This window comes from Vulpes lagopus, chromosome 15 (assembly GCF_018345385.1).
Source record: "Vulpes lagopus strain Blue_001 chromosome 15, ASM1834538v1, whole genome shotgun sequence".
Lineage (NCBI taxonomy): Eukaryota > Metazoa > Chordata > Mammalia > Carnivora > Canidae > Vulpes > Vulpes lagopus.
This window is the reverse complement of record NC_054838.1, coordinates 46,882,096-46,903,219: the sequence shown is the minus strand read 5'-3', so window position 1 is coordinate 46,903,219 and position 21,124 is coordinate 46,882,096. Positions and strand designations below refer to the sequence as shown.

Genomic DNA, 21,124 nt, shown 5'->3' with positions numbered 1-21,124 from the left:
GCAAATTCATACTCTGGTACGAGAAACTCTGAATATAGATGGCAGCTACTGACAGGAGTTATCTCAAAATGTCAACTTCAAATACTTAGATACATTGATACCAAGGGTGAGATTTATTCTCCTCTACTAGCATGATGGAAGCCATAACTTCACTGCAAATTTGAACTTTTTACAATCCCTTTGAGCAGAGGATATCTAAGGTTTCTTTTCAAACAATTTTACTCATAATTTTATAATGATTTTCATAGGAGACATTTTCCCCTTTTCCCTTTATAAAGAGTTCTAAGCAAAGACAAAGAAATTGGTTCACTCAAAGATAAGTGGAAAATTTTACTAATCACATTTTATATAAGATACAGAAAATGTACTGGAATACAAATCCTAAAATATGTATGAAAATGACCATGTATTTCAATAATTTGTTGTTGACCTTTAAGTGTATATGCTACATTGATTTGGCTGAATCACCAGCAAAAAAAATAAAAGCCTCAAGTGTCAAAGGAAGAGTCCAAATGTAAGGCAGAAAAAAATTGTTTGAAAACTTATTGCTCTGTTTGAACTAAAAGAACCAAGAAAAAATATTTTAACATCTTCCTACCTCTCTTTATCCCTTATAGTAATTACAGCAACAAACTCAACAGCTCAAATCTCAAAGCTCATTCCAGTCTGCTCTGTTGAAAGTTTCCAGTATATATCAACTTTTAAACATATGAATCTCAGTTGGAGAATCTGATTAAAGCGTGCTCACAGCTCTTGTTTGGCTAGAATTCTATTTACCTCTGGCTGATATCACATCCTGTCATTCCAGGAACTCCCATTAATACTGAATTAAAGCATTTACTTGTAATTTTGTGTGGGGTCCTTCTATGAATGCAGTTGTGTTTCACGCAGTTAACTTACCAATTGCTTTAATGTGTTAATAAAAGATCCTTATAGTGAAAAGTACAGTTAATAATACTTTTAGGTTGGAAAAATAAGATCCAGGAGATAAAGACGACTGGCGATAATGTGGTGATTAAGAGGAGACAGTTATATTACCATTATCTCTTTTGAGCAAACTGGCATTTTCCCCAAATTTTATCCTCCTGTTTAGCCTATATCAAAAATAAAATAAAATAATTATATATATTTTTTTCTTTCTCTCTCTTTCTCTTACCCATGCATGTGTGAATGCACACATGTACCACACACATTTATGCATGTGAGAATACTACATATGCATACATTTCACATATTGAGAGAAAAGAAAGAAAAGAGACAGATTAAATCCAATCTCCGTCTTCCATTTCTTTGGGAATTAACTACAGTATCTTATAAATTTAAGCAGCAGAATTGTTTACACATTAAATCTCTGAGTAAAGGACATCTGAAAATAGCTGTTATCTTGATGGCTGTTGTATAATAATTTTATATCTCATAGCATGCCCAGGCAATTGCATTCCTCAAGGATTCAGTCACTGAAGCATTTAAGAACAATTTTTTTTAAAGATATTATTTATTTATTGAGAGACACAGAAAGAGAGAGAGAGAGAGAGAGAGAGAGGCAGAGACACAGGCAGAGGGAGAAGCAGGCTCCATGCAGGGAGCCCGACGTGGGACTCCATCCTGGGTCCCCAGGATCACACCCGGGGTGGGGGGGGGCGGTGAAGGCGGCACTAAACCGCTTTAGGGCCGACGGAGGCACTAAACTGTTGAGCAACTCAGGCTGCCCAAAGAACAATTTTAGCAATAAACAGAAGTTCCTGCTTATTTCTGAAAAAAACAAAATGAACAAACAAAAAACAACAACAAAAATGTCCACTGGATACTTTGGGGGAAAATAAAACCCTTAAAATTCACAGAATTTGAATGAGAGACTTGAAGGAATGTCCTTTAGACTTATGTTGTAGGAGTGTAACCATCATCAGCATGTGGAAAATGAACATTTTAAATGAAATGCAGTTGGTATAAATGATGATATGATGTAAGTGTAAAATATTCACCAAATTTCAAAAATGTGTCTGTAAAAATATACAATGTAGCATTAATAATGTCTATATTTATTACATAATGGAATGAAAAATTTAGATACACTGAATTAAACTATGATACCATTAAATTAATCCGTTTTACATTTCAAAATTACATAAATGGCTCATACTATATTCTTATTGCACAGTGTTGCTTGAGAACATATAAGACATTTTTTGAAACAATGCTATTTCAAAAGCATTTTAATGTACTGAAAGATGATATTGTATAGAAAACATAAGTATTGATGACCCTGAGTCAAAGATAATTGTGAAGATTTGGAATCTGATTGCAAAATGTTTTTGGAATTATGCTTACCTAAGGAGTTGGGTGAATATAGTCCATAATTCACTTCAAGATGCCATTTGTTTTTGAAAATAAAATTTTAGTAGAATGCAGTATGTCTATTGGTTTGCAGTTATGTCCGTGATTGTCTTTTGCTATAATGGCAGCTTTGAGCAGTTGTACCCAAAGCCTATGGCAAAGTCTAAAGTGTTTGTTATCTGTCTCCTTACAGAAAATGTTTGCTGGCCCCTCCCTTAAACAATTTATTTTGTTTATATTTTCTTTTTGTTATGTTTGCACAGAAATGATAAAATCCTTGTATAAAAATGTAAATACATAATGAAGTCCAAGTAATAAACTCTCATTGGACATTATTTTAACTAACATTTTCTTTTCTGAGAGTTTATAATTCTTTTTTATTTTATTTTATTTTATTTTATTTATTTATTCATGAGAGACACACGGAGAGAGGGGTAGAGACCCAGGCCAAGGGAGAAGCAGACGCCATGCAGGGAGCCTGACGTGGGGCTGGATCCTGGGACGCTGCGGTCCCTCCTGAGCCAAAGGCAGACCCTCAACTGCTGAGCCACCCGGGCCTCCTGAGAGTTTATAATTCTATGTTACTGTCATGTGTTAGAATCAATGAACGATACTTAGATTAATAATAGATTACTTTCTGTGCATATAAATAAATACGAAAGCTTTTATTTTTTGGTGAGTAATTATTGAGAGATTTCTATTTACTACATATTATTTAGGATAAATATACAGAGTGTATTATATAGAATAAATTACTATTTATCTAGGAACTTACAGTCTAGATTGAGAAAGTCAGAGCACAGAACTGCAGGTGTTAAGTCGAATTAAAAAGAGGTTTCTGGATAGGTGAGCGGCGGGGGGTGGCGGGGGAGGGGCGGGGAGCCCAGGACCGAGCCTCCGCCGCACCGGGGCAGCCGCTGGGGGCCCCGGGGCCGACCTTTGTAGGACGCCCCCGGCGTTGGCGCGGGGCGGCTCCGGGTGGGGACGGGCGGCGGCCGAGGCGTCAGCTCCCCCTCCTCGAGGGGCGGGCGTGGGGAGCTCCGGGGCAGGGACGCCAGGCCCCCCGCGCCGCCCCCCCGCGCCCCCCGCCCCGCCCCGGAACGCCGGGAGCCCGTCGCCGTCCCGGCCCGTCCTGGCAGGCGTCCGCAGCCGTTCGTTGGTGGGTCGTGCTGCCTCCCCCGCGCCCCCCACGCCGCCCCCCGACCCCCGCGCCGCCCCCCCACGCCCCCCCGCGCCGCCCCCCCCCACGCCCCCCACGCCGCCCCCCGCACCCCCCCCGCCCCGCCCCGCCCGGGAACGCCTGGAGCCCGTCGCCGTCCCGGCCGGTCCTGGCGGGCGTCCGCAGCCGTTCGTTGGTGGGTCGTGCTGCCTCCCCCGCGCCCCCCACGCCGCCCCCCGACCCCCGCGCCGCCCCCCCACGCCCCCCCGCGCCGCCCCCCCCACGCCCCCCACGCCGCCCCCCGCACCCCCCCGCCCCGCCCCGCCCGGGAACGCCTGGAGCCCGTCGCCGTCCCGGCCGGTCCTGGCGGGCGTCCGCAGCCGTTCGTTGGTGGGTCGTGCTGCCTCCCCCGCGCCCCCCACGCCGCCCCCCGACCCCCGCGCCGCCCCCCCGCGCCGCCCCCCCCCACGCCCCCCACGCCGCCCCCCGACCCCCGCGCCGCCCCCCCCCACGCCCCCCACGCCGCCCCCCGCACCCCCCCGCCCCGCCCCGCCCCGCCCGGGAACGCCCGGAGCCCGTCGCCGTCCCGGCCGGTCCTGGCGGGCGTCCGCAGCCGTTCGTTGGTGGGTCGCGCCGCCTCCCCGCGGACGGCGTCCTGTGACAGGGGCTGCCGCGGCGCTGCTCCCAGGGCAGGCACGAAGCGAGGTCGCCTTCCCAGCAGCACCGAGGATCCGACACGCGGCAGCCGCTCCACCACCTGGTCACAGACTTCCCGACCCCAGCACCCGACGCGGCAGTGCTCCGGACATGGAGATCGAAAACCTACGGAGGCGTTTAGGACGGACGGGATCGCCGCCGTGCAGCTGCCTGACTCCCGTCAGCTGAACCCAGAGGAGCACGACGTGTGGGCAGAGCCCTGGAGACAGGAGTGGGGAAGGGGTTCAGGTGCCAGCGAGCGCTGGGACCATCCCTCAGCGGGCGGCCAGGCTCGTGTCTGAAGACAGACCCTCATGTTCATCAGGCCCAAGAAACACATGGTGTCGCCGGGCTCCGGGCCTCCAGACTTGGGCTGAGTCGATATCCAGACGCCGGGCGACAGAGGGTGTCATTACGACCCCAACGACATGGATGCTGGGTGCCAGGAGCTGACGAATGAGGAATTTAAGGAGATGGGGATGCCTGAATTAGATGAATACACCATGGAAAGGGTCCTCGAGGAATTTGGGCAGCGGTGCTAGGACAGTGTGAATCATACTATAGAGACTGAGGAAGGCCTGGGGATCAAATACGATGAAGACGTTGTCGGTGATGTGTGCCAGTCACCTGACGGTGAGGACGACAATGAGATGCTGTTCTGTGACAAATGCAACACCTGTGTGCACCAGGCCTGATACGGAATCCTCAAGGTCCCGGAGGGCAGTTTGCTCTGCCAAACATGGGCCCTCGGGGTTCAGCCAAAGTGTTTGCTGTGTCCCAAGAAAGGTGGAGCGATGAAGCCTACCAGCATTGCCACCAAGTGGCTCCATGTCAGCTGTGCTCTGTGGATCCATGAGGTGACCATTGGCAGCCCCGATAAGATGGAACCCATGAAGAAGGTGTCTCACATCCCCAGCACTGGGTGGATGCTGGTGTGTACCATCTGCAACAAGAAGTTTGGGGCCTCCCTACAGTGCTCTGTGAAGAACTGCTGCATCACCTTCCACATGACACTTATACTTGGTGACTTCAATCTAGCGCTTTCTACACTCCATAGGTCTTCTGAATACAACATCCCCAAAGAAACAAGAGCTTTAAATGATACACTGGACCAGATGGATTTCACAGATATCTACAGAACTTTACATCCAAACTCAACTGAATACACATTCTTCTCAAGTGCACATAGAACTTTCTCCAGAATAGATCAATACTGGGCCACAAATGAGGTCTTAACTGATACCAAAAGATTGGGATCGTCCCCTGCATATTCTCAGACCATAATGCCTTGAAATTAGAACTAAATCACAAGAAGAGGTTTGGAAGGATTTCAAACACCTGGAGGTTAAGGACCATCCTGCTAAAAGATGAAACTGTCAACCAGGAAATTAAGGAAGAATTAAAAAGATTCATGGAAATTAATTAGAATGAAGACACAACCGTTCAAAATCTTTAGGATACAGCAAAAGCAGTCCTGGGAGGGAAATACATTGCAATACAAGCATCCCTCAAAAACTGGAAAGAATTCAAACAAAAGTTAACCTTAGCCCTAAAGGAGCTAGAGAAAAAACAGCAAATAGATCCTACACCCAGCACAAGAAGAGAGTTAATAAAGATTTGAGCAGAACTGAATGAAATAGAGACCAGAAGAACTGTGGAACAGATCAACAAAACCAGGAGTTGGTTCTTTGAAAGAATTAATAAGATAGATAAACCATTAGCCAGCCTTATTAAAAAGAAGAGAGAGAAGACTCAAATTAATAAAGTCATGAATGAGAAAGGAGAGATCACTAACAACACCAAGGAAATACAAACGATTTTAAAAACATATTATGAGCGGCTATATGCCAATAAATTAGGCAATCTAGAAGAAATGGACGCATTCCTGGAAATCCACAAACTACCAAAACTGGAACAGGAAGACAGAGAAAACATGAACAGGCCAATAACCAGGGAGGAAATTGAAGCAGTCATCAAAAACCTCCCGAGACACAAGAGTCCAGGGCCAGATGGCTTCCCAGGGGAATTCTATCAAACGTTTAAAGAAGAAACCATACCTATTCTACTAAAGCTGTTTGGAAAGATAGAAAGAGATGGAGTACTTCCAAATTCGTTCTATGAGGCCAGCATCACCTTAAAATTCTCAACAATATACTAGCCAATAGGATGCAACAATACATTAAGAACATTATTCACCATGACCAAGAAGGATTTATCCCCAGGATGCAAGGCTTGTTCACTACTCATAAAGCAATCAACGTGATTCATCATATCAGCAAAGGAAAAAACAAGAACCATATGATCCTCTCAATAGATGCAGAAGAAGCATTTGACAAAATACAGCATCCATTCCTGATCAAAACTCTACAGAGTGTAGGGATAGAGGCAACATTCCTCAACATCTTAAAAGCCATCTACCAAAAGCCCCCAGCAAATAATCATTCTCACTGGGGAAGCACTGGGAGCCTTTCCCCTGAGATCAGGAACAAGACAGGGATGTCCACTCTCACCACTGCTACTCAACATAGTACTAAAAGTCCTAGCCTCAGCAGTCAGGCAACAAAAAGAGATAAAAGGCATTCAAATTGGCAAAGAAGAAGTCAAACTCTCCCTCTTCGCCGATGACATGATACTCTACATAGAAAACCCAAGAGACTCCACCCCAAGATTGCTAGAACTCATACAGCAATTTGGTAGCATGGAAGGATACAAAGTCAATGCCCAGAAATCCGTGGGATTACTATACACTAACAATGAGACTGAAGAAAGAGAAATTAAGGAGTCAATCCCATTTACAATTGCACCCAAAAGCATAAGATCCCTAGGAATAAACCTAACCAAAGAGGTAAAGGATCTATACCCTAAAAACTATAGAACACTTCTGAAAGAAATTGAGGAAGACACAAAGAGATGGAAAAATATTCCATGCTCATGGATTGGCAGAATTAATATTGTGAAAATGTCAATGCTACATAGGAGAATTTACACATTTAATGCAATCCCTATCAAAATACCAAGGAGTTCCTTCAGAGAGTAGGAAAAAATTATCATAAGATTGTGTGGAATCAGAAAAGACCCGGAATAGCCAGGGGAATTTTAGAAAAGAAAACCATAGCTGTGGGCATCACAATGCCAGATTTCAGGTTGTACTACAAAGCTGTGGTCATCAAGACAGTGTGGTGCTGGCACAAAAACAGACACATAGATCAATTTAACAGAATAGAGATTCCAGAAGTGGACCCTCAACTTTATGGTCAACTAATATTCAACAAAGGAGGAAAGACTATGCACTGGAAAAAAGACAGTCTCTTCAATAAATGGTGCTGGGAAAATTGGACATCCACGTGCAGAAGAATGAAACTAGACCACTCTCTTGCACCAAACACAAAGATAAACTCAAAATGGATGAAAGATCTAAATGTGAGACAAGATTCCATCAAAATCCTAGAGGAGAACACAGGCAACACCCTTTTTGAACTCGGCCACAGTAACTTCTTGCAAGATACATCCACGAAGGCAAAAGAAACAAAAGCAAAAATGAACTATTGGGACCTCATCAAGATAAGAAGCTTTTGCACAGCAAAAGAAACAGTCAACAAAACTAAAAGACAACCTACAGAATGGGAGAAGATATTTGCAAATGACGTATCAGATAAAGGGCTAGTATCCAAGATCTACAAAGAACTTATTAAACTCAACACCAAAGAACAAACAATGCAATCATGAAATGGGCAAAAGACATGAACAGAAATCTCACAGAGGAAGACATAGATATGGCCAAAAATCACATGAGAAAATGCTCCGCATCACTTGCCATCAGGGAAATACAAATCAAAACCACAATGAGATACCACCTCACACCAGTGAGAATGGGGAAAATTAACAAGGCAGGAAACCACAAATGTTGGAGAGGATGTGGAGAAAGGTTAACCCTCTTGCACTGTTGGTGGGAATGTGAACTGGTGCAGCCACTCTGGAAAACTGTGTGGAGGTTCCTCAAAGAGTTAAAAATAGACCTGCCCTACGACCCAGCAATTGCACTGCTGGGGATTTACCCCAAAGATACAGATGCAATGAAACGCCAGGACACCTGCACCCCGATGTTTCTAGCAGCAATGTCCACAATAGCCAAACTGTGGAAGGAGCCTCGTTGTCCATCGAAAGATGAATGGATAAAGAAGATGTGGTCTATGTATACAATGGAATATTCCTCAGCCATTAGAAACGACAAATATGCACCCTTTGCTTCGATGTGGATGGAGCTGGAGGGTATTATGCTGAGTGAAATAACTCAATCGGAGAAGGAGAAACATTATATGGTCTCATTCATTTGGGGAATATAAAAAATAATGACAGGGAATAATGGAGAAAGGAGAAAAAATGAGTGGGAAATATCAGAAATATCAGACAGAACATGAGAGACTCCTACCGCTGGGAAACAAACTAGGGGTAGGGTAAGGGGAGGTGAGTGGGGGCGGGTGTGACTGGGTGATGGGCACTGAGGGGGGCACTTGATAGGATGAGCTCTGGGTGTTATTCTATATGTTGGCAAATTGAACAGTAATAAAAAATAAATTAAAAAAAAGAGGTTTCTCATGCTTGGAGATGGGTAACAAAGTGTTTAATAAATGGTGTTGAAGAGGCAATTAGTAATCTTAGGAAAATAAATTGGGTTCATGTCTCACAAAGAATATCAGGAAACATTTTAAATGAAATACATAAATATAAAAAAGGAAGTAAAATATATTAAAACAAATTGACAATTTTAGTTATTTTGGAAAGGAGATTTTGTTAAATTCAAATCTAAGGGTCATAAAAAGGTAAATAAATTCAATAAAAATTTAACTTAAAGGCATCCTTATGGAGGAAAATATTTTACAATCTTAGAAGGAAAATACCAAAAGTTGGAAAAATAATTACAGATTTTATTATAGAAAACAGGCAATAGGGATGCCTGGGTGGATCAGCATTTGAGCATCTGCCTTTGGCTCAGGGTGTGATCCTGAGGTCTGGGATCAAGTCCCACATCGGGATCCCTGTGGGGATCCTGCTTCTCCCTCTGCCTGTGTCTCTGCCTCTCGCTGTGTGTCTCTCAATAAATAAATAAATCTTAAAAAAAAAGAAAACAGCCAATATAGGAGGGAGAGGTTGGTATTTGTGGGGAAGGAATAGGTAGTCCACTGAATTTGTGATATGCAGTAATTTAGTGGAGTGAATAACATGACACAGCATAGAAGAAATTGGCACACATTTTCTCTTTATTCTTTTATTGAGTGAAAACCAGTGTCTGTAAATTGTGAAATTCAACAAGTCTTGGCAAAGAACAACATCAATAATTATCAGAACACAGTCAAGGTCAGGAGATGTTCAACTTCTAGCTCATGAAATTGGAGAACCCACCATGAATACCTGAGACATTCAGTGGTTAGCCAGAGATCTTAGTAGTTTGCACCTTCTACAGTAATGTTTATTTCATAACTGAGCCAATATAGTGACCAAGCTGATCCTCATAATTTTAAATGCCTCCTAACAAAGTTAGTACTCTTAAGAGAAGATAATATTATTCAGATACTCTACAACATAATGTTAATGTGAATAAAACAATTAAACTAGAAGACAAAGAATTTCAAATAGTTCTAACAAATATGCTCAAAGATTTAAAGAAAATTACAAATATCAGAGTGAGACAATTGATATGTTTAGTTGAAGAAACAAATGAACTTCCAAATGACAAATAAATATATGAAATGAAAATTTCACTGGATTGATTTATAGCAGATTATGTACTGCAGAAGAGAAAAACAATTGACTCAGAAACACAGGTATAGAAATCATCCATAACAAGACAGAAAGAAAAGTGAAAAAAGAGAAAGAAAGAAAGAAGAAAGAAGAAAGAAAGAAAGAAAGAAAGAATAGAAAAGAAAGAAAAGAAAGAAAAGAAAAAGAAAGAAAAGAAAAGAAAAGAAAAGAAAAGATCAAAACATTACTATCCTAGTAGAACCATATGTATAATAGGACTAGAAGAAAGGGAGAAATGGGACAAAGCCTCAAAATTATCAGGGAGTATTATTTCCAACATAAAAGCATACAATCAATTAACTAAACATTTAACCAAGCCTAAGGGTGGAAAGAAGACAATTTTAGACATTCATTTATATAATCCAGAGTTAAGTTTCACAGAAGAGAATCTATTCTGTCTAGTTTATGCATAAAAAGATTAATTTTTAGGGACACCTGGGTGGCTCAGTGGTTGAGCGTCTGCCTTTAGATCAGGGCGTGATCCTGGGGTCCCGGGATTAAGTCCAGCATCAGGCTCCCTGCATGGAGCCTGCTTCTCCTTCTGTCTGTGTCTCTGCCTCTCTCTCTCTCTCTCTGTCTGTCTGTCATAAATCAATAAATAAAATCTTTAAAAAAAGATTAACAATAGATTACTAAACCGCCTAAAAAGTATTGGAAGTGCTGATAAAAAATTAAATTTGCCTTTGATAATTTCTATTATTTATATTATTATTATTTTATTTAAACTCAAGTTAGTTAATATATAGTGTAGTATTGGCTTCCAGGGTAGAATTTGGTGATTCATCACTTAAATATAACAGCCAGTGCTCATCCCAACACTGCCCTTCTTAGTGCCCATTACTCATTTAATGCACCCCCCCATCTTCCTCTCCTATAGCAACCTTCAGTTTGTTCTTTATAGTTCAGAATCTCTTATGTTTTGCCTCCCTCTCTGCTTTTAGCTTATTTTAGTTTTCCTTCCCATCCCCTATGTTCATCTATTTTGTTTCTTAAATTCCACATATGAGTGAAATCATATGATATTCGTCTTCTCTGATTTATTTCATTTAGTATAATACACTCTAGCTCCATCTACATTTTTTTGTTTTTTTTATAATAAATTTATTTTTTATTGGTGTTCAATTTGCCAACATACAGAATAACACCCAGTGCTCATCCCGTCAAGTGCCCCCCTCAGTGCCCGTCACCCAGTCACCCCCACCTAGTTCTCCCCTTCCACCCTCCCCTAGTTCTGTTCCCAGAGTTAAGAGTCTTTATGTTCTAGCTCCATCTACATTTATGAAAATGGCAAGATCTCATTCTTTTTGATGGCTGAAATATTCAATTATATATATCACACCTTCTTCATCCATTAATTGGTCGATGGACATGTTGGCTCTTTCTATAACTTGGCTATTGTTGACAGTGTTGCTATAAACACTGGGGTGCACATGCCCCTTCAAATCAGCATTTTTGTGTCCTTTGGATAAACACTTGGTAGTGCAATTGTTGCGTCAGAGGGTAATTTGGTTTCTAACTTTTTGAGAAACTTCCATACTGTTTTCTACAGTGTCTGTACCAGTTTGCATTCCCACCAACAGTGCAAAAGAGTTTCCCTTTCTCCACATCCTTGCTAGCAAAAATTCTTTCTTAGTTGTTAATTTTAGCCATCCTGCAGAGTTTGAGGTGACATCTCATTGTGGCATTGATTTATATTTCCCTGATGATGAGTGATGTTGAACATTTTTGTATGTGTCTGTTAGTCTTTGGAGAAATGTCTATTCATATTTTCTGCCCATTTCTTACCTGGATCATTTATTTTTGGGGTGTTGATTTTGATGTGTTCTTTATAGATTCTGAATCCAAGTGTATTAGCCAATGTTCTCCAGAAAAACAGAATCAATAAGCAATTAGGATGTATATATAGGTGTGTGTGTGTGCGCGCGCGTGTGCGTGTGGAGAGAGAGAGAGATTTATAACAGAATTAGCTCACACAGTTAGGAAGGTTGACAAGTCCCAAGATCTTTAGGATGAGCCAGCAACCTGTAGACCTAGGAAAGCCGATGGCACAGTTTTAGTTTGCAAGCTGGCAGGTTCAAGACCCAGGAAAAGCCAATGTTTTCATGGTTCAAGTTTGAAATCAGGAAAAATCCATGATCACAGCTTAGGCAGGAGGAAATCTCTCTCCTTCAGGAATGATTGACTTTTGTACTTTTAAGGTCTTCAACTGATTGGATGAGGCCCACAGACATTAGAAAGGGCAATTTGCTTTACCCACTCTATCAATTCAAATACTAATCTCATCCACAAGTATCCTCACAGATACATCCAGAATACTGTTTAACAAAATGTCTGGGTATCCCATGACCCAAACAGGTTGACATATAAAATTAACTATTACACCAAGTCAAAAAAAAAAAAAAAAAACAGGTAAAAATAGCTCAAGGGAGCTATTTTTGCAATCTGAGAACACTGCCTTCTCATTTGAAAAGCTATCAGTAACAACCAAAACAGCCAAAATGTATCCCCTGCCTTACTCCTGAACTCCAAATTTTATGTTTGTCAATTCATCATATTCACCATGGTCCACTTCTATGATATTTCTCATGCATATACATGGATATAGCTTCCCATGCATAACCTTCTGGAACTACCAACATCTACAAGCTCTTATATTACATGATGCAAACATCTCCCTGATGCAAACATAAGTATGTTCATTGTCACTCCAAAAGGAGATACTAAAATCTTTAGACATGGAATCTGTTTATTACATGCATTCTTCTCTGTTCAGTCAAAATCCCAACTGGATAACCTGTACCCTATGGAATAAGCTATAGAAAGAACCACAGTCATTACATAACACAGTATAAAATAGAGGAAATGAGGAAAGAGGAAAATGTAGAAAATAAAAGCTTTTACTATACCTTTTGTTTTTGTAACTGGCCATAAAACTGCAGTTTTTGCTTGTAACTTTCTAATTTCATTATCTACTTCATATTACCTTTGCTCTCAACCATGATTTTTTAAAAGATTTTATTTATTTATTCATGAGAAACAAAAGGGGAGAGAGAGAAAGAGAGAGACAGAGAGAGAGAGAGAGGGAGAGAGAGAGAAGTCCAGAGACACACAGGCAGAGGGAGAAACCGCCTCCATGCAGGGATCCTGCATGGCTCCCTGGGTCTCCAGGATCACACCCTGGGCTGAAGGTGATGCTAAACCACTGAGCTGCCCTTTCAACCATAATTTTATCTTACCAACGCTCTTTATAAGCCTGAGTGACCAAAACTTTATTCTTGAAAAGGTCTGAGCCCTTGAGCGTCATTTCTGTATTTAATTGCTGTAAACTTCAAATACTTTTAAGAGTTGATCTCACAGTGCTGGACAATATCCTTTAGATACAATATATTCCTCCTTGTGTAGAATCAAATCCAATTTCCTGTTGATCATCTTGATAAATATCCCAAGTAGAGTATCCCTTTTTCTTCTATTTCAGAGGCATGAAGGATGCATATTGAAAAGGTGGCAGTGTGAACATTCAATGTTGAATTGAATGTTGAATTCAATTCAAGCAGCAATTGTTTTATTGTATGGTGGAAGAATTTCTTTGGAGATGTTAGGTCCTCTGAAACTGGAAGAAAAGCTTTGTCAGGGTATAATAGAGAAGTGCTCCAGTCATATTTTTATTTTTTATTTTTTATTTATTTTTTTTAATTTTATTTATTTATGATAGTCATACAGAGAGAAAGAGAGAGAGGCAGAGACACAGGCAGAGGGAGAAGCAGGCTCCATGCGCCGGGAGCCTGATGTGGGATTCGATCCCAGGTCTCCAGGATCGCGCCCTGGGCCAAAGGCAGGCGCCAAACCGCTGCGCCACCCAGGGATCCCTCCAGTCATATTTTTAGATAACCTCTTACCTACCCAATATTTTCATAAAGATCTTTAAAAAATAATGACTGTTCTATCATAAAAGCCTATGAATATTAATGACTCTTTTAAGTACTTTGTGGAGCACCTGGTGGCTCAGTAGGTTGAGCATCTGCCTTGAGCTCAGGTCATGATCCTGGAGCCCTGGGTTGGAGGCCCACATGGGACTCCCTGCTCCTTTGCTACTTCCCCTGCTTGTGCCCTCACTCTGTGTCAAAGAAATAAATAAAGTATTTTAAAAGAATAACGTACACTGAGGTCTCTTAGGGACATACATAATAAAATGAAATATAAAATTATTTGATAATACAATTTGTTTAAATTGAGGTAAATTCATGGAAAAATCTATAAAGATCTTAAGGGTCGAATTCTATATATTATCTTTTATACTTACTTTCTCTTAAATACAGAAATTTTAATTTTATATGGTAGTAATGATTTATATACTAGTAATTTTTAAAAAATATTTATTTATTTATTTATTTATTTATTTATTTATTTATTTATTTATTCATGACAGACACAGAAAGAGAGAGAGACAGACAGACAGACAGAGACAGAGACACAGGCAGAGGGAGAAGCAGGCTCCATGCACACAACCTGATGTACTCGATCCTGGGTCTCCAGGATCACACCCCCCACCGAAGGCAGTGCTAAACCACTGAGCCACCGGGGCTGCCCTATACTAGTAATTTTTAAAGTCATCTTTAATTGTGTTTCACATTATATCCTACTTTAAAATAAATTGTGTTTTATACTTTAATTTTCTGTGCAAGTGCAAGGTCTAGAAAAAAGAACATTTCTGAAGTAGAATATCACTGGTGCAATTGATGCTATTTCCTTTTATCATCCTAGATTGGGATGTTTAACTTGGCACTATTGGCATTTAAGGCCTTTTAATTTTTTTTGTTTGGGATGCACTGTACAATGTTTAACACCAGTCCTGATCTCTACCCATTTGATGCCAGTAACCATCTCCCTTCATCCCCCTCACATTTGCAAGTTGTGACAATTAAAATTATCTCCAGATATCTGGAGATATCTGTCCCATGGAGGAGCAGAGTTATCTGTGGCTGAGAACCATTGCCCTACATTTAAGAAGAATTTCAGGTCACTCTGAATTGAAATTTAACTATTAGAATAAAAATCACTATAACATGATGTAGAACACATTTTGTATTTTTAATTATGTTACTTCTTATTGCTAGTCTGTGGATTATTGTATTAGGATGTCTTTTCTATGAGGGACTATTGTTCTATATTAGAAATAATTTTATTAATAGTTCTTCCTGGGTTTCAAGAAGACCCAAATGAGTAACAGAAATTAAATAGTGGCATTGCACAAAAGGTATGGTTTACAGCAAGTTTTTCACAAAAATTTGCTGGTGAAACATTAATTTGACTTGATTCTTTCTCCTGCAGGCTTTTGTGAATTTTTGAAATGAGTTAAGTGATTTAGGGTTGCAAAGAGAAGACAGAGATGAAAGAAAAAATAAATCCTTGGAATTTTGAAAATCAGAATCCTAGTATTAATTACCCAGACTGAGATATTCAGGAAGCTATTTAGTGAGTGAGTATTATTTCAACTTACGTGTTTGTTTTTCTACTTACCCAAGTTATGGGACTTTATTTAGTCAATTGGTCATTCAAAAAATAAGAGGTGTCCAGAACACCTGTGTGGCTTAATTGGTTAAGCACCAGATTCTTGGTTTCAGTTAGGGGCAATATCTCCTAGTTCCCAGGATTGAGCTCTGTGCTCAACAGGGAGTCTACTTGAAGATTTTCTCTCTCTGCTAATCCCGCATATTCAGGCGGCTCTCTCTCTCTTCCGCTAAATAAATAAATCTTAAAAAAAATAAGAAGTGTCCTTTTGGGAAATGTTTTAGGACAAAATGTTTTCTTTTGAAAAAAAATATTTTCTTTTGTATGTAAAAATCAGGTTTTTCTATTTAACTTCAGGTAATTTCAATGTAATAAAAATCAACATGGCAAGAACAAAGGCAAATTTCAAGTCTGTTTACTTCTCATATTTTAATTTTCAATCCCCCAAATTCTCTTTAGAATCCAAAGTAAAGAGGAAAAACCTAAAAGGCAAAGTGATGCAACTGGCACGAGAGAGGCTTCCATATATACCCTTTTGGTACGCTGTAGTTTTTCATCCGACTTAGACCAGTCACTTCTGTAAAGAAGCAAGGAAAAAAAAAAGAATCTAGGCAGGGATGGGATAAAAAGATTTATACCTAAATCTGGATATATATGTATATGTGTGTGTGTGTGTGTGTGTGTGTGTGTGTGTGTGTGTTGGTGGTGATGTCCTGAAATGTCTGTTATAAACTTAAAATCACCACCACTACCTATTAACGTTTCTTCTGCAACATAGAGAAACTGTATTTTCCAGAATCTCTTTTCTAGTAAAGTTCTAGACCAGATTCAACCAAGTAGAAGCACTGAATGACAATCTGGAAAGCTAAAGCAGAGGAGAAGCTAATATTCTCTGGATTAAGTTCTGACCAAACACATGAGTGGTTGTGATATTTACAGAAGTTCCAGGGTAGCTCCTGAGAACAATTCTGGTTGGAACTCTAGCCTAAAATAGATCCCCTGATCCCTTCCTCTACCTTTGCTGCCTCATTGTTTTCAACAGATCAAAATCTTAATGCTTGAAATATATAGAGTACCTTCTATTTTCCTGATATAAAATGTGTCTCAATAGTTTTAGAAATTATGACAAAAGGGTAACTAAAACCATAAAGTATTATCCTTGCCTTATTTTTTATAATTTAAAACATCAGCAAACTTTTCTTTAAAGATGTTTTTATACCATATTTAGGTTTACAACAAAACTGAGGAAAAAGTACAGAGATTTCTCATATATTCCCACATACATAATCTTTGCCATTATTGACATCACTCACCAGAATGGTACACTTCTCTTTTTTTTAAAGATTTACTTTATTTATATTAGAGAAAGAGAGAGAGACAGCAGGGGAGAGGGACAGAGGGAGACAGAAAAGGGGAGATGCAGACTCCCCACTAATCACTGAGTGCAGAGCCCCACACAGGGCTTGATCTCATAACCCTGAGATCACAACCCAAACCAAAATCAAGAGTGGGATGTTCAATCTACTGAGCCACCCAGGTGCCTCTCATATTAGGTGTTCTTACCACAAAACAGCAGCAACAACAATAAAGGACACAGGGGACTTTTGGAGGTCATGGTGTATCTATTACTTCCTGTTAATGGTTTCATGGTTATATGCATATGTCCATACTCACCAAATTGTACACATGAAATATGTTCAGTTTTGTGTATGTCAATATGATTCAATAAAATGTTAAGAAAAAGAAAAGAAAAATTAATAGAAAGAGAGCCAGAAACACACATATATTGGAACTAGAAATCAATTGCTTTAAAATGATATAAAGGAGTATATTTGAAACCCAAGGAATTCTCTGAAGCTTGTCTTAATGCTTACATATTTGAAGGTAAATTAATAGGAATTTCATATCGTTCCAATACAGGCAAGACCACTAAGACTCAGATATTTTTAGTATGAAATTTTGATGCAACCTACCAGGCAAAGAAACCTAACCAAATTGGGCACCGGCTGAGGCATAGGGAACATGTAATGACTGATGGAAGAAGGAAGTTCAATATATAGTACATACATGTTTTCCCTCCCATTTACCAATCAATTTTTGAATTGTCTATTAACCAGTTTTCCACTCTTTTACACTTGACTTTTTAAAAAATGTAATATTAATTTTGGTTAATGCAAACAGGTGAAATTTGAACTAAACAAGAAAATTAATTTATTAACAAGAAATAAATATAGGACTGAACTATGTTTCTCCTTTGGGGGAAAATGCTGAGAACCCTTTCATTTTTTTAAATTGGCTGTAGTGAAGTACAACTTATAAATTATAAAATTTATCAAGTTTACAAGTAAAGTTTGATAAGTTTTTACAAATACAATGTATAACCACCAACAAAATACATGAAATCTTTTTGTCACTGGAGAAGTTCCTTTTTGGTAATATTTTTCAAAAATCACACAAAAATAGAAGGATGTTAAAATCCCATAGGCAGGATAAAAAATGAATGAGAATATGTTGTGTTGTTTTGTTTTGCTGCCAGAAATCATGATATTTTCCTATATACAAAGCAGACTTTTAACTCTGAAGTTCTAATAATGGCTAAAATGTCTTTCCACTCCTTTGCTTAACTGTAAATTTTACTGTTCCATAAAAATTTGATATCATTTAAATATTTTTCATTTTCAAGATATAGATGGCAAAAGACAGTCTATTTAGCAACCTCCTTGCAAGTTGAGTGTATGCACTAAGTAATATTAAATGACAAAACATTTTCCTAATAAAAAAACTTACTTGCTTATCACATTGACTAACAATGCAGATAAAGCATTTTTGGTTATTTTTTAAATTCAAAATCAAATCACTTTGGTTGATAATCATATTGATATTTAAGATTAGTTTAAGTTATTTCCACTAATCATATTAATTTGCTTTTATGTATTCTTTTACTGTTATTCACCTCATCTTTAAAATAACCTAGTAAAACTAATATTTTGTCTGTATTTCTTTGAATTTATTTTCTTTTTCTTTTTCTTTTTGTTAAATAGGTTCCATGCCAAGTGTGGAGCCAGCCCAATGTGGGCCTTATAACTTATAACCCTAAGATCAACACTTGAGCTGAAATCAAGTGTTGGATGCTTAAGTGACTGAGACTTTTAGGTACACCCCTGTGTGTATATTTCTATACATTAGTTAAACTAAGGCCCAGAGATATTATTTAACTTGAACCACTTTTATGAAATGGCAGAGACATCTCTCAACATCTGGTCTTTTTACTCTAAATATCATTCTAGTCTACTAGCATGCCACATTTTAAATAAGTAATTAGTTATTGATTATCATATTAACCAAAAAATAAAATGCAATGCCTTTGTGGATTGATTGCATATAAACCCTAAGATATCTTTGATCTTTGATATAAAATTAGCATCTCCAATGATTTGGCTTGCAAAATATTTCAAATCATACCTAGTATATCATTATTTTTGAAGATTTTTGGAGTGAGAGAAAATGCCTATCCTTTCATTTAAAATCTATCATATTTTTTTCCCAAAGTCCTCTACTTCATGACTCTGGGCTTTTCTTTTTCTTCTTTCAGTCTTTGGCCCTACCTCTTCTGATTTCTTTATTACTCCACACGCTAGCTTCTATCTAACCTACTAAATCAGCCCTGAAGACTCACAACTTACTGGGGCTTAAAACATATCTGAAGAAAACTATATACTGAGCAAGTATATCATTCATACCAGCTGCTAAAAATGTAAAAAAATGCCCCACATATAACTATATCTGAGGGACACCTGAGTGGCTTAGTCAGTTAAGTGTCTGCCTTCGGGTCAGATCATGATCACAGTGTCCTGGGACTGAGTCCCACATTGGGCTCCCTGCCCAGAGAGAAATCTGTTTCTTCTTCTCACTGTCCTTCTGTGCCCTCCTTCTCTCTCTCTTAAATTAAACAAATAAAATCTTTTAAAAAAACCAATAATTATATCTGGAAAAATAATTATCACTTCTATTATTTTGGAAATTCATGATGGAAGTATTTATTTGCTTAATAAGCATTTTTATTGGTCCTCATCTTTTCATTTCTTTAGAGTAGCAGAAGTGGGCATCATTTAACATTACTACCAATCTAAATAAGAATACTGTATTTATCTTTGCTGTGTAACAATATTGCCACAAACTTAGCAGCACATGTTTATTATCTCACAGTTCCTTTTGGTCAGGACTTTGAGTACATCTTAGCTATGTACTTTGCTTAGATTTTGTGAAACTATAATGTAGGTATTAGCTGAAAATATGATCTCATTAAGGTCTGACTGGGGAATGGCCTGCTTTCAAGCTCATGACTGCTAGAAGTATTTAGTATTTTGTGAGTTCTTGGCTGAAGGCTGCAGTAAATTCCTAATTGACAGGTCTGAGTGCTTTCTTAAAATTAGCAAAGGAAAGTCTCACCTAGCAAGGTAGACATTACTATCTATGTAATGTAATTACATACATCCCATTGTCTTTATCCTATTCTATTTGTCCTAAGTAAGTCACAATTCCCACTGCCTAGAAGATGTGAACACTAGGAGATTCAGATGATGAAAGTTACAGAGTTTGTCTGCCACAGTTGGGCTCCATATTCTAGTATTATAGCTGAATGCTCCTAAGAAACCTATGTATTACAATAGAAGTTTGTCCCATGGCTTTGATCCATGCTATTTCTTAGTTAGCTGTCCCCAAATATTTTAAATATAATAAATAAATAAATAAATAAATAAATAAATAAATAATAACAACAATAAATGAGACTTTTTTTTTAATTTAGAAAACAAATTTAAGCAGGAGTATCAGAAAGTAAACTTCAAAAGGAGAGTTATAAGGTGGAAATGAAAGTCACTCTTTTCCTACCCAAATCTAACTGGCTTCATAAATATCAACAGCATGGATACAGAAAAATATATTTTTTTCAGAAAAATATATTAAATGAGTGTATTAATCTTCTGTTATCACCATACAAATTACCACAAGTTCAGCAGTTCAAAACTATATCCCTTAATTATCTTCAATGTGTGGGAGCTCTGGGCACAGCAGTACTCAACTGGTTCTCTGTTCCAGGTTTCACAAGGTGGAAACCAAGATGTCAGGAGGATGGTGCTTCTTTTGGAGGCTTGGAGGAAGAAACCTTCTTTCAAGCTCATACAGGTGGTTGCTCTAATTCAAGTTCTCATGGTTTTAAGACTGAGGTTTCCATTTCTTGGCTATTGGTTCAAAGCAATTCTCACTTTCCAGATGACATCCATATCCCTAGCTCCTGTCTACCTTCATCCATCTCCAAACCCAGAAATAACCAATAATGGGTCAAGTCTTTCACATTCTGCAACTCTATCTCATTTCTCCATCTGTCTCCTTACCCCTCTGCTTTGAGTCAGATAAAGCTCTGGGATTTTAAGAGCTCATGTTATTAGATTGGGCTCCACCAAGATAATCTCACTATTTTAAGTAAAACCATAATTAAATCTGCAACATTTCTTCCCCAGGCTAATGTATTCAAAGATTGTAGAGATTAGGGCATAACCATCTTTTCTGGATGTGTGTGTGTTTTTTTTAAATCAAAATAAACAATAAAATGACAGTAAGTAATGATGG

At 39.0% G+C, this 21,124-nt stretch overlaps 1 pseudogene; it reads left to right on the top strand.

The window, feature by feature from the left end:
* The first annotated feature begins 1,006 nt into the window (after nucleotides 1–1,006).
* Nucleotides 1,007–20,832, top strand: LOC121476217 (annotated as a pseudogene).
* Nucleotides 20,833–21,124: the final 292 nt, after the last annotated feature.